The sequence below is a fragment of the Lytechinus variegatus genome, chromosome 2 (genome assembly GCF_018143015.1).
Source record: "Lytechinus variegatus isolate NC3 chromosome 2, Lvar_3.0, whole genome shotgun sequence".
NCBI classification, from domain to species: Eukaryota; Metazoa; Echinodermata; class Echinoidea; order Temnopleuroida; family Toxopneustidae; genus Lytechinus; species Lytechinus variegatus.
In genome coordinates, this window is record NC_054741.1 from 44880538 (window position 1) to 44893985 (window position 13448).

The 13448-nt window shown below is 41.2% G+C and overlaps 1 long non-coding RNA gene across 1 annotated transcript; it reads left to right on the top strand.

Moving 5' to 3' along the window:
• The first annotated feature begins 1006 nt into the window (after nt 1-1006).
• On the top strand, nt 1007-4021 carry LOC121409470. Its single transcript, XR_005969162.1, has 3 exons — nt 1007-2238; nt 2500-2697; nt 3394-4021. It is a non-coding gene; the product is annotated as an uncharacterized LOC121409470 (long non-coding RNA).
• Nucleotides 4022-13448: the final 9427 nt, after the last annotated feature.

The following is a 13448-nucleotide window of genomic DNA, read 5'->3' on the forward strand; positions in this document are numbered from 1 at the left end:
ACAGTATGTTATTGCCAAAATCCCTGGAAAAACTACCTCCTTTTTTGGCCATTGCTCTTGAAATTTGGTGCAAACATTCATCTCGGGTACAGGCATTCAATATTCACTTTCATAAGTGTGTTGGAAAATTTGTTGCTATGGAAACGGCATTGGGTGGAGGTATATATCACCTTCAGTGATATTTCTACTTGTCGATCATTTTGTCTTTAAAATGAAGGTAAATGATGGAACTATGTGTATTTTGTTTAATGCATTTTTGCCACAATGGGCTTGAGCATTTAACTCAGAATATTCCTCTCCTAAATGATATCAACTTTTAATTATACACAATAAAAAAATCTGCGAACAACTTGACATCATCTGTTTTGTTCCCTTCCAGTACTTTTTCTTCTGTACATATTGCAGTACCCCTTTTAATATTATTTCCTCTGGCTAAGATGTGCATTAGTAAGTTGGCTTAAGAAGACTAGCTCTCGTATAAGAACAATGATTGATTTTTTTAAAGAGATTAAGGCTAATATTACGTCATTTTCAGCAGCAATGTTTGAATGACTTATATGACTTTGATAATTGAACCACTTTTAACAATTGCCAAGTTAAACACATAGGAAATGTCATGGCAACAAATTGCTTGCATTTTACACCCCAATCATTCCATTTATTAGATTGCTAGAAATAATAAAAAGTGACGCTGCGTGGCTGTGTTATTAAATCTTTTCATCTGCCTTACCTCTCATTTCATACGCTATTACCTTCCATTGAACACAGTACTTGGGTGATCCTACACAAGATTTATCACTATGGAAGACAGGTTTACTCGGTAGCAGTGGTGATGTGAGTCCATTAACAGTATATATTCCCCTCTCACCATGCAACTATATACATATATATATACATGTGTGTGTGTATATATATATATATGTATATATATATATATATATATATATATATGTATATATATATATATGTATATATATATATATATATATATATATATATATATATATATATATATATATATTGATTGTCAAGTCTCACCTTGCAATGTATATATTCTTTTGTGTCACCCTACAACTACAGACAGATTGGCCCGAATTCACAAAATACCTAGCTCCTAGTTTTTGGTGGTTTAAACCCAGAGCTGGGTTTTTCATTTGCGTTTCACAAAGGATTTTTAAGCCCCAAGGGGGTTTAAATGCGTCATGAAACGTCATATATTTTACTCAGCTCTGAGATGTGGTTTAAATTATGGTTTAACCTTTTGAGCATGCGCACTTGAGAAGAATGTGAAAAATCTGCGAAGCGAACAGAATTTTCCTTTCGGTCTTAGATGTGACAAATGATATTCTTGATCAGAAATTCGTAAGTATTCTTCTTTGAATTCGTAAAATAAATTCCCGCTGTACTTCTCTGGAATATATTGATCCGTTTTATGCAGTTATATGAAATTGATAGTGTTGTTTTTCATAATTGCGATTGAGGTTTTGGTATTGACAAGTCCAGACAAAGCACTGTATCGTCGCGTATGTATTGTCACAGTCCCATCTGTGCATTTAAGTGTTGGGATATTTTGACGCTGTGCAATGGTTGTTGAACGAATTGAACTGAAGGTTCTCAGCCGCGCGCTGCTCTTAATTGTTTTATGAGCTTCACACAACGATATTGATATTATGATGCCATCTATATCTTCATTTGTAAATGTCAAGATGAAAATATAATATCTAGTTCTATATAATTTTGTACTTTTTGGTGCATATTAAGAGGAGAAAGAAATGCTTTTTTTTCAATTTGCCTGGCTAAACTAAAGCCTAAATTGCATTTTAAAGTATACATTTGTAGATCTAGACCTACCTTTTTGCTTTCGGCACAGGCCAATTTTTGAGGCTGTAGGAATATTAAAGAGTTGATTAGTTAGTTTGGTCTAAAATATTTTCACTTGAAAATAGAGCCCCCCCCAAAAAAAAAAAACAGACAAAAAACATTGCATTAGGGGCCTAATTTTGTAAGGCATATTGGCAGTTTCACACAAATTATTACAATTTTTTTTTATTCATCATTCACCATGTTCACTATGAGATCTGTAAAAAGCGATTACCAATGAATATTTTATTTTTATATGAAAAATTAATGTTTGTTTAAAAATTTGACCATTGTTTCAAAGAATTACATCGACATCAGAGGTACCGTAGATCTCCATGAATTATCTCCATCATCTTCACAACCTTGAATTACTAAGAGGTATGATTATTAATTTGATTTACATTGTTTTAATTTGTTTAAAAGTATTATTGAAATGATATGATGAGATAACGTAAATGAAATATTTAGACTGAAGAAATGAAATTACTTGAATGTAGTTTTTGTTAATCTCAGGAAGAAAATTAAGATTGCAGTAATTATGTTGGGAGATCAATCTACATGCACATGTACAGTTTGGAATGATTATAAAGATCACAAAATAAAAGAATTTAAAATAATATTCAACTCTTTTGCATACAGCTACCTTTTCCAAAACGTGGGCTACGTGATGCTAAAAATCCATCGGAATCGTACGAGAATGGGCCATCTCGAGATCAGTATCGACTGTCATGTATGTCATCAATATGCTGGAAACCGAAATGAAGAGGTACACACAGAGGAATGATCAACTTCCTGTTTATTTGCATTTGTTGAAAACTCTCCGTTTATATGCAGTGGGTGAGTAATTTAATTTTTCGTAAACGATTATTGAATGTTTCTTGGCACTGTTAAATCTATATGACTGAGGTTGTTTCTATAATTTTAGGACTCCAGATGAGTTGATGTTGATGACAATATCTAGAAATCAGAGAAGGAGCACATAAATAAGAGTATCATTTCAGCAAACAGTCAAGTACCTATGAATTGCATACTTTAAAAATTCCAAAACTTCCACAGCAGGAGTGAGGCGTTTTGATTTATTGACACGCGTAGACATCTACTATGTGTATATGTATGGCGATAAACCATTGATGTTGCGCGCCATGTTACTTAGCGGTACGTTATTTGGGTACAGTACAACCCAATTATTTTTGAACTTTTAATCAAAAGATGTGCAAAACTTCAAGGTAAAAAGTCATAAAAGCATTGGGCAAAAAAAATATTCAATAGTTGTTTTTGAAGTCAGCACTGCTGCTTAATTGAATCAAATAATGATGGCAAGACTGCCAGAGGCATTCCACTTGTTAAAATAAATTGCAGAAAATTGTGTGATATTTGTACAAGAAGAATATTCATTGCTATTATGAAATATGTGCTTAAATTTTTTTTTTAATCAGAAGTATCATATGTTTGTGTTTTAATGAATTTTTTTTAAAATTACCTCGAAACAATCACCTCACCTATCAACCATATATGGTCTTTTTGATATTACAGGATCATTTCAAAAGATGCATGGTGATGAGGCAGCAATATCAGTCATCAATGTGTCGAATCATCAAAGATGTGTCGGAAGCTCTAGCAAGAAGGAAGAGGCAAAACCTGAAGTTTCCTTTGACAAGAGAAGAAGTTGAAGCAACTCAGCGACAGTTCTAGCAGTACTGTAGATTTCCAGGAGTGATAGCTAGTGCAGTTGATGGACACATGTCTACATCAAGAGCCCGGGGGGGGGGGGGGGGTGAGGCCATATACTTCCGATATATCCCCTTCCTTTTTTATGTGGAGAGGAATGACTATAACAATGGCAAAAGTATTGATAACATAGAAACGCAGAGTTCATTCAAATTTATGAAGAATACTTTACTTCTTTATTTGTTAATAAATTGATTGGTATAACCCTGTGTTTCCAGCAGCTTAGCTTCAGCAACCTCTCTTTTTATTTTAAACATCCATTTGTAGTTCACGCTCCTTTAATCTCGTGCTCTTTCAATCTCATTTCGTGCTCTTTAAATCTCATATCGTGTTCTTTCACTCTCATTTCGTTCTCTTTAATCATGTTTCGTCCATTGAACTTCAATTCTTACGGCTTGCTTTGCCTCTACCAGCTCCATGGGGGGGCCACTTTCATTCACGAGTGGATACCATGCGCGACCATGGGGTCTCGAAAAGCACCCTAAACACGTAATTTCCATATTCTGAAAATGCACCCCTTAACAAGTATTGGCGTGTGAAACCCTACCCTGAACAAGTATTGGAAACAAAACAATACTCTTGGCAAATGTTCCCTGAAATGAACCCCTAAACAAGTACAGGAATGTTTCATTGTTACTGGTCCTTCGGTCATTGGCTTTATCTTATTTGGTTTAGTACGACCCCACCTTCTACACCTCACGCAAATCGGAGTGTTGGGGCAAAAAGGACATCCTTTATAAAACATTTTAATTTTGTTTTATCATCCCCGCAAATTCGACCCTAAACACATAATTTTCCTAGCGAAATAGATACCCTTTTTCATTATTTTTTGTGTTTTTGACACCCTTATCACGTTACGTACGTAACGTGCCCTATCGTGAAAAAGACATCCTTTTTACGTGTTTTTTTGGTCGTGCATGGTATCCACTCGTCAATGTAAGTGCCCCCCCCCCCCCGGGACCAGCTCAGATATTCTTTCTTCTGACAGATAATTCTTTTTTCCTTGAGATGGGTAATTCTAATTCCTTTTTTCAGTAGGAAGGTTGGTGGTATTACTGCAGGGTTAAAGTGTGTGTATTTGAGTTTTGTCAGACGTGTATCAATCAGGTATGATTATTTACGTCTGGGACCGATCTTTAACGTCACCATCCGAAAGACGTGATCAGGGCTCGAACCTCTGCATCAATTTGTAACTTCCCCACAGCTTGGATTACAGGCGCACACCACAACGCAGGGTTAAAATTCAATATTGAAATGCATTTAAGTACATGACATATACATGTAGTAACAGTGGAGTTTGTAAGAAATACACTATAAATCACGTTGTTAAACGTATTAGTAACTCTATACTTGATTGGTTCAGCTTCTGACACATTGGGAAGTGGAAGAGCCGTGGTGTAGTGGTTCTGACTCTCGCCTTGTAAACAGAGGGTCGTGTGTTCGAATCCCATCGCGGTCTAGCGTCCTTTGGCAAGGTGTTAATCCACACTTTGCCACTCTCAACCCAGGTGCTAAATGGGTACCCGGTAGGATGCGAAAGATATTGTATGTTTGATTTTGCCAGCGCCATAATGTGGCTGCGATGAATGCAAGGAATGCTCCCCAGGGAGTGGAAATTGTGCACTTTTCCTGCTTGATTGAAATGAATCCAATGACCGAGGTAATAATATGCTGTAACGCGCTTTGGGCCATTCTGGGAAAAGCGCTTTATAAGAATTGGCTATTATTATTATTATTATTGGGAAGTTCTCTGATTGTTCTTGGAACCATAAATTGAATTTTAGAAAAAAAATATGAAAGACTTACATTGTAATTATAAAATTTTTTTAAAAACAGAAAACAATGCAATGCATTCTTTTCAGAGGTATACAATATTCAGTGCACTTAACCCTAAATAGACCGGGCCATTTCGATGCCTAAGAAGACTGATTCAGCCCCCCTTATGATCTCAGCTGTCGATCGCGCGATCACGACAAAACCGCGTTACCCATGGCGTAATCTGCAAAATTACAAGATCAAATTCTGCAAAAATCTCATTGCTAATTAATTATGCTAATTGATGCGTAAAATCAAAATTTTGCTTTAACTAACTAAATGATGCCCTAAAATGCTCATTTTTGGTACACAGACACTTAATATGAATCTGATCAAATGTACTAAAAAAATTCAAAATCACATTTATTTTCATATGTATTTTATTGTTTTCTAAATTTCTTTTGTATATCTCTGTTTTTTTACTTTCTGTATTTCATTGTTTTTTCAATGGAAATTGTTGGGGACTTTATTTACTATCAATAACTGGGATATACTCATTTGATTTGCTAGTTCATTACAATTAACTTGCACGCCGAATAAAAGTACACAATTTTTCCTGCGCGCAGCATCTCCCTACGCACGCACTATCCCAAGATCATCACGCAAATAGGCGTCCATTTCCTTATTTACTTTCGCCTGCCGCCGTGATCAGACGTAGCTAAGTACACTCCCACTTTGCCCTTTTTAAAGTGTCCGTTGTTGACATATTTATCTATATTTTTAACTACCTATTTCAATCCTTTGCCCTTCGGCTTCTGATTGATTTCATTTTTATCTACTCTGCGTGGAGCTTTCGTGTTATTTATTCACGTTTTCTTGTTTAAATTGTGTGAGGTCCAAACCGTCAGTTTCGTTTTCACACAGACGGGTTGCTCCGCTTCCCTTTCCCATAGCTCCGCGCTCTCCTGTGTGCCGCGGGCATTAATGCGATGCTTCACTTTCTTTATAATTCTTTTAATTCTTGACTTGCTACTTTGCCTCGTCTTGAATTGATTTTATTTCCCTCTCCACAGCTTAGGCTATGCTGGACAGGTAGGAGCGTCGCCCTTTTTTCGTTCTCAAACTTGTTTTCAACTTGTTGTTGTTCTTGTTTTGAGTCGGTTGATTGTTCTCTTTTGTTTCAATCAATCTTTTATTCTTAATTGATTAATTGATCAATTGTTAATTTACCTTTTGGTTAATTGTTTATTAATTAATTTTAATAATTATTTTGTATTGATTTTTTTTTTTTTACTTTTTGTCTTAAACAATTTTTTTCTCTTAAAATTTTGGGAAGCCCTCCTGATCTTTATTAGCATCTTTGTTTTCGCTAATTAGTTTTCGGCTTCCAGTTTAAAGGAAGTGAGCCCTTATTACTTCCTTTCAGATTAGCTTAGGGCGTCATTTTTGCCGCCTATTGTTTCTTTTTTCAACCTTTGTCAAAAAGAAAAAAAAAAACATTCTTTTTTCTTTGCTGATCCTGCTCTTCGTCTTGGACTTACACGTTTTCTGTTTTTAATTAATTAACGTCATGTCGAGCCTTGCCCTCTCGTGTAATTAATTTTAAAAAAAAAAAAGGTTTTTTTTCGCACTTGAGCTTCTTAACTTTGTTCTCATAACTCATGTTTAAGAAGGTGGTCCTGTTAATTACCTGACTTATTAATTTCATTATTAATAATTTCTGGAAGGGATCTTGTTTTGTCACCTTTCTTGTCCACCCACCCCTCCACCCCCTCTCTGTTTTCGCCCCTACTTTGTTCTTTCAGGTTAAGAACTTACCAGGTAGATGAGCTCTTCGACTCATCTCTTGATGACTCTAACCTGCCGCTGGGAGAGAACCAGACATGGTATTGTCCCTGTGATCAGCGGCGGTGAGTATGAGGGTGGGAGAGGGAGACCCTTTGCATTGGGCTCTATATAGGGTGGAACCGTGGTTTGCATCCACGTGCCCTGGAAAAAGAAGGGTGGAACCATGGCGCGGTGGCCACATGCCTGAAAGGTGATAGCCAAGGCTTCCTCGACGGGACCTGAACCTATTTGGGGAGTGTTGTACTAGTATAGAAAACCTCACTCCTCCAGGGCTGCATGACTCACTGGCTATAGGGTCCGCCAAGTCCGGGTTAAGAGCGTGGGACTCTTTTCCCGGCACAGACTAGGCTCGATGCTTTGTCAGTCTTCGTCAGGGAGCATTAGCAAAGGGCTACCAGCCCCTAGTCGCTAGAGACACGTGAGCTCGACCCCGTCAATCTCATGATTAACTGATCAGGGTGGAACCGTGGAATCGCGTCCACGTGCCCTTTAAAGGTGGAACCATGAAATTGCGTTCATGTGCCTAAACGGCTTGATCAGATTGGGTGACTTTTCTCATGCGAGATATCACATCCCCCTCCCTGTCTCTTGTGCCCTCTTCTGCCCCCCGGCGGGGGCCGCACAGACGAGGAAGAAGAAGAAATTATTATTACAACAGAATGCCCTCGAGTATCACGGATCTTTATCCTCATGCTTCCTGTCAGCTAAAACCGCCGTGTCGAGCACCGGGCAGGTCAAGCAGACATTCGCCATCTCACAACTCGGAGAGTCACCGGCAATATCATGACATGATTCGCCGGCTCACGCACCTGCAAGGGAAATCCCCGCTAATACACAGGTGTTACCGACATATGGGCGTCGCCCTCCATTATGTCACCAGACTCCCGATAATTGTGACCTCTTCTGCCCCCCGGCGGGGGCCACACAGAAGAGGAAGAAGAAATTCTAGGTCGCTAATCCCGCTTTGCGGGCAGACCTTTCTTTCTGATTCTTGTGCCGATGGCCAGGCGTCATAACTTAATGTTACAACAGAACGCCCTCGAGTATCACGGATCTTTATCCTCATGCTCCCTGTCAGCTAATACCGCCGTGTCGAGCCCCGGGCAGGTCAAGCAGACATTCGCCATCTCACACCTCGGAGAGTCACTGGCAATATCATGACATGATTCGCCGGCTCACGCACCTGGAAGGGAAATCCCCGCTAATACACAGGTGTTACCGACATACGGGCGTCGCCCTCCATTATGTCACCAGACTCCCGATAATTGTGGGTCAGGCGTCGCAACTCTCATGTTGCTTCACACACCCACGAGTAGTGCGGGTAATTCCCCCACGCTTCATATCAGCTTCAGCCGCCGTGCTAAGCACTGTGCGGTTCAAGCAGTCACCTGCCCTCTCACGCAGGGCATTCATTGAAACGCTGTACACCTACACGGTGACCCCCGTTTCTATGCAGGTGCTTCCGACATACGGCTTTCAAGCATGAACATGTCGGCAAACTCTCGGTGACCGACGGCTGGATGGTGCATCCGTACAGGTTGCATCTATACGTCCCCGAGCATTACGGGTTCTTACCCTCGTGTTTTCCGTCATTATAAGACCGCCGCTACAGCCGGTGTCGGGTATTGAGCGGATTGAGATTTCTCCCGCCAACCCGCACTCCGGGGAGCCATCGGCGAGTTTACCTGCATGGGTATCCCCCATTATTATGCAGGTACTCCCGAATTCGCCCTCTACGTCAAGTTTCACGTACGGCGACGGCTCTTTCAGCAGTAACTCTCTCCATTCTACCCCCAAAGCGGGCCTGTAGATTGGAGGTAAGAATTTCTTACATACCGCATGCCGTCCTTCTCTCGTGAGAATGTTTGGCTGCTTTTGAGAGGGCAAGCTATCACGCCCGCGGACCGTCCGCCCAGGCGACGGGACCGTCAGCTTTTGGCCTGAACCTCACTTTCTATTCGAAAGTAAGGGTGCCCTGTCTACTTTTAACTCCTACTCTTGTAAGGTTAGAGTCAGGGCTAGTACAGGCACCCATCCTCCAGCGATCGCCGCTGTAGAGAGGGAGACTCCGATATTAGCACCATCACCGCTCAGCGGTATGTCTCACTATCTCGTAGCTTTCCGAGCTTATGAGTATGAATATCGGATCTGAACGTCACAGCGATTAATAGTTCTCCTGTGCTTAGTAATCGCTATGCCTTCACCACCCGGTACATTATGGTTATTTTTACCTATTTTGTCTCGTATTCGGGCGGCTCGTATGAGAGCTGCCACCATCGGTCGTCCCCCCGGACACCGCCGGCAGCACCCACACCGAACACCTGGAGGGAATCGGCTATTTATATGCTAGATACCCCTCCTATTGATATTCACAGCTTGTTCCCTGAGTCTTTCCCGGTTGGGTAAGCATCATCTCGGAGGAAAGAAACAGCCGTATATCTCATTAGATTGTTGGCTGTGTACGTGCGTTCAGGCTTGTTTAAAGCCCCAGGCTTTTCTGTCGGCATTTCTATGCCTACTTCCTGGGCGCACCCACCGTGCCGGGTCGGCGAGTTTACACCAAACTGTACGCCTCCAGGCCATCGGTCAAGCTCTAACAGTCTATCTTATAGACTGACCTCTATGTGGGTCAAGCGTGCGGGCGTCTCCGCCGTTTCCTCCTTGTGTGGAGTGGGCTACGGTCGATGTTTTTACCGTACCCGTTTGTCGAGTCGTCTTCTTATTTAGAAGCTTTTTCACTCGGCACACTCGAGTCGCCTCGCATGCTGCTTTCATCCGGCGCTGGCGGTGCCTGCCCTTGCGATCACCAGAGAAACCAGGCCTTGTGGCTGTTTTCGTAAACATCTGGTTCTCATCGCAGACTGAGGGAAATATTGGTGATTATTTTCCTCAAGTCGCCTTACTCCTCCGCTTGTTTCTTCAAGCAAGGACTTAGACACTCTTAGCCAGTTTCTGTCCCTAACCTTGATAGGAAAGGGCCGTTGTTACCTCACTCGATTCCGTCGGGAACATGTCTGTTGAGGTATCATGTCTGGCGATGTCTGTTGGTTCAGAGCATTTTCTTGACCAACATCTCTTGATTGTCGTTTACACGTAAGATCATGACAGAGACATTGTTCGCCAGCTCACCTCTGGCGTATGCTTGCTGCGGCTAGGGATTGCTCCTCTCAGCGGACATCCATCGCAGCCTAGCCTTGCGGGCCCTCTCGGCGATGGTGGCTTAAGCCAAGCCACCTCTCCCGCTGCGGGCGCTGCACCCTCGGGCGGGTGCTTTATTTAGTACGGGGGATCTCGGTCTATCACACTTGTTATGTCGTGGTGCGTGCCCCGTTTTTTCTCCGACACGCCCGGTTGAGCTGTTTTGACCAGACTGTTCTATTCTACATAGACAGCAGGTCCGTGGCATTTTCTTATTAGCAGGATGGCCCTCAGTCGCTTTTCCCGACACATTGACTGCCTTACGAGTGGTTTTCTTCAACCTTACTCTCTGTCGTTCCAGGTCCTTGTCGGACCGCTGGAAACGTCCTGCCACAGCTCTCTATCAGAATTCTGCAGATGTTCTGCCCTCGCACATTTGAGACAGACATCGAATTCTGGGCGCTTTCTCCCACGCAGGGACTTCTGAGATATCTCGCATTCCTTACGTTTGCATGGTTGCTGCTTGGCTTAAATTATTAAGCCGGTGACTCGACCGTGGCTTTTATTAGCCCCGCTGTTGCATTCTCAGATTGATTGATTGGTCACTTACTGAACCGTACAAGTTTCAGTCTTCCAATCACGATTCTTGTTGAAATTTTCAACAAAATCCGAATCTTACAAACTCTTGGGTTCTTCTCAAACGTTGAGCTTGTATGGCTTAGTCCGTCATGGTACCTGTCGGTCGTTCTTGACGCTTGACTAACTCCCTCTTGGGTCGGTATTCAGGGTATCTTTTATCTGTCTATCATTCGAGATCCCTCCTGTATCTGTTTATATGTAACCATTGACAGTACAAAGCTTTGCATTCTTATGCATCGCTCCAGGACTGTTGGCGGGATCGGCTTAGATTAGGTGTGACTTCTAACCCTTGTCTTGTTTTGCCATTCTTCAGACAATTCCCAACTCTGTGCAGTTGGTTGTTTTGTCGCGCGAGCCGTTTGCGGCAGCTTCTCGAGACATCTTTTCACTCTGGATTGTTGAAACGATCAAGTCAGTTGGTATTGATGTTCTCCTTCTGACACTAGGCTGAGGGCCCATGATACTATAGTATCATTCTTGGGCTCTTTCTGTGGAATTGTCGTATTCGACATCTTGAGGACCGCTTTTTGATGATCTTCTATTCCTTCACTTCCTTGTTCTTAAGGACTTTACTTCGCATGAGGCCTTATTTGCCTCCTCTGTCCTTAAGGCAGCGGTCTTCGTGTCTTCATCTCCCTATTTTTTACGCACTTCTTAGTCTAGACATGCCTCCCTTCACGTTGAATCCGTGTTGGTCTAGCAAATCAAATGAGTATATCCCAGTTATTGATAGTAAATTATGAAAATACCATGATTTTCTTATTTACGAGATAACTGGATATACTCATTTGAACCCTCCCACCGACCCCTCGCCTTGCGTGGCAACATGTCTTGCGTTCAGGCTCATAAGAGGAAATGGACGCCTATTTGCGTGATGATTTTGGGATAGTGTGTGCGTAGGGAGATGCTGCGCGCGCGCGCAGGAAAAACTGTGTACTTTTATTCGGCGTGCAAGTTAATTGTAATGAACTAGCAAATCAAATGAGTATATCCAGTTATCTCGTAAATAAGAAAATCATTGTAAGTATTTTCATAATTTGGACCATAAAAAAGATGGAATTAGTTGATTTCAATCAGTAAACGAGAAAATAATGAAACGTTTATGAATTTTGGCTAAAAACTATTTGTATTGGATTTGTACACAAATTCACATTTTTGTGCAATTTTGGGTCTGCATGCACTTACGAAACGCTGCGTAATTTTGGAACCGCGAACCTGTTTGTCGCAAATTTGGTCTCAAAATTTGCGTGAGACTTGAATGGAAAAGTCTAAAAAATTTGCGCGGCGGATTAATCAGGAAAAATGTCGAGGGGGGCTGAATCATCCCGCCCCCCCCCCCCCCCCCCCCGTCTTTTTAGAGTTAAAGAACAGTTCATTGAATTGCTTGAATCTGGTAACATACATACACTCAGCAAAAAAAGTTCTTGGACACTTATAAAAGTTAAAACATTCCATATAGATTATTGTTTAAAGGTAAATTATTGTATGTCAACATGGCCAGACAATATTCCTCCTCCTTTATGTGAACAGTCATGCATGGGTGGTTAAATGCTTTAAACAATAGCAATGTCAGTAAAAGAAAATTGCAGGAAATGGATCAGTCAGTGCGTGGCTGGTTACAGTGCCCATTAAACAATAGCGATGTCAGTAAAAGGAAATTGCTAGAAAACGATCAGTCATTCTTTCAGTTGTGAAAGTTTATGTGGCATAAATTATCCATTAAAGGTCCTATGAAATAATTGTAAAACTTTCAATTTTTCGTTGAATAAGTGTTCCCACATCGCAATTCTCCGCACCATTCTCTTTAGAAAAATATCATTTTAATTTCACAGCCAATTGAAAGTGGAAAATTGCCCATTTTCTGTGCCAATACGCCCCGCCCACAAAAATTCTGCAGAACGTCTTTTCGGAGTATCACGTGACCAGTGACGTCACTCGAAGAAAGCAGCACCAGCGCTGGTGGTTTGTTTTGCTGCACGGTCCATAGGTTTCACGTGTGGATTCGCTTTGTGATGTTTGTTATTGTATTTTTGAATTGAATGTAATACAAGCAGATCTTTCACATTACACAATTTTTACCTGCCTGATAAATAACCATATTTTTATGTAGCATACTCAAAATCTGGATATTGTTCTCCGAAAGCTCTCATTTTTTATTAGAGCATCACTCACAAGACTTACCGGAACGTAATTTTGTGATTTTTTATTTGACTCGGTCCTCGAGCTTGCTCAACTTTCTTCTGGAATTTAAACCAGCCTTTTTACAATTCTTACAAAAACTGTTTTCTGAATCTTAATTTCATGCAAATCTCGATCTTTACAGAATCTAAGGCATACCACACAATCGTGATTTCCAAATAAATTTCGAGCCTCTGGGCCTCGATTCAGTGCAGAGTACGCGGCAGCGCGAGCAGCGTATCCGGCATAGAGATCACTGGCGCTAGTACACCGTGCATGAACGAATCGAGGAGCTCGCCCAA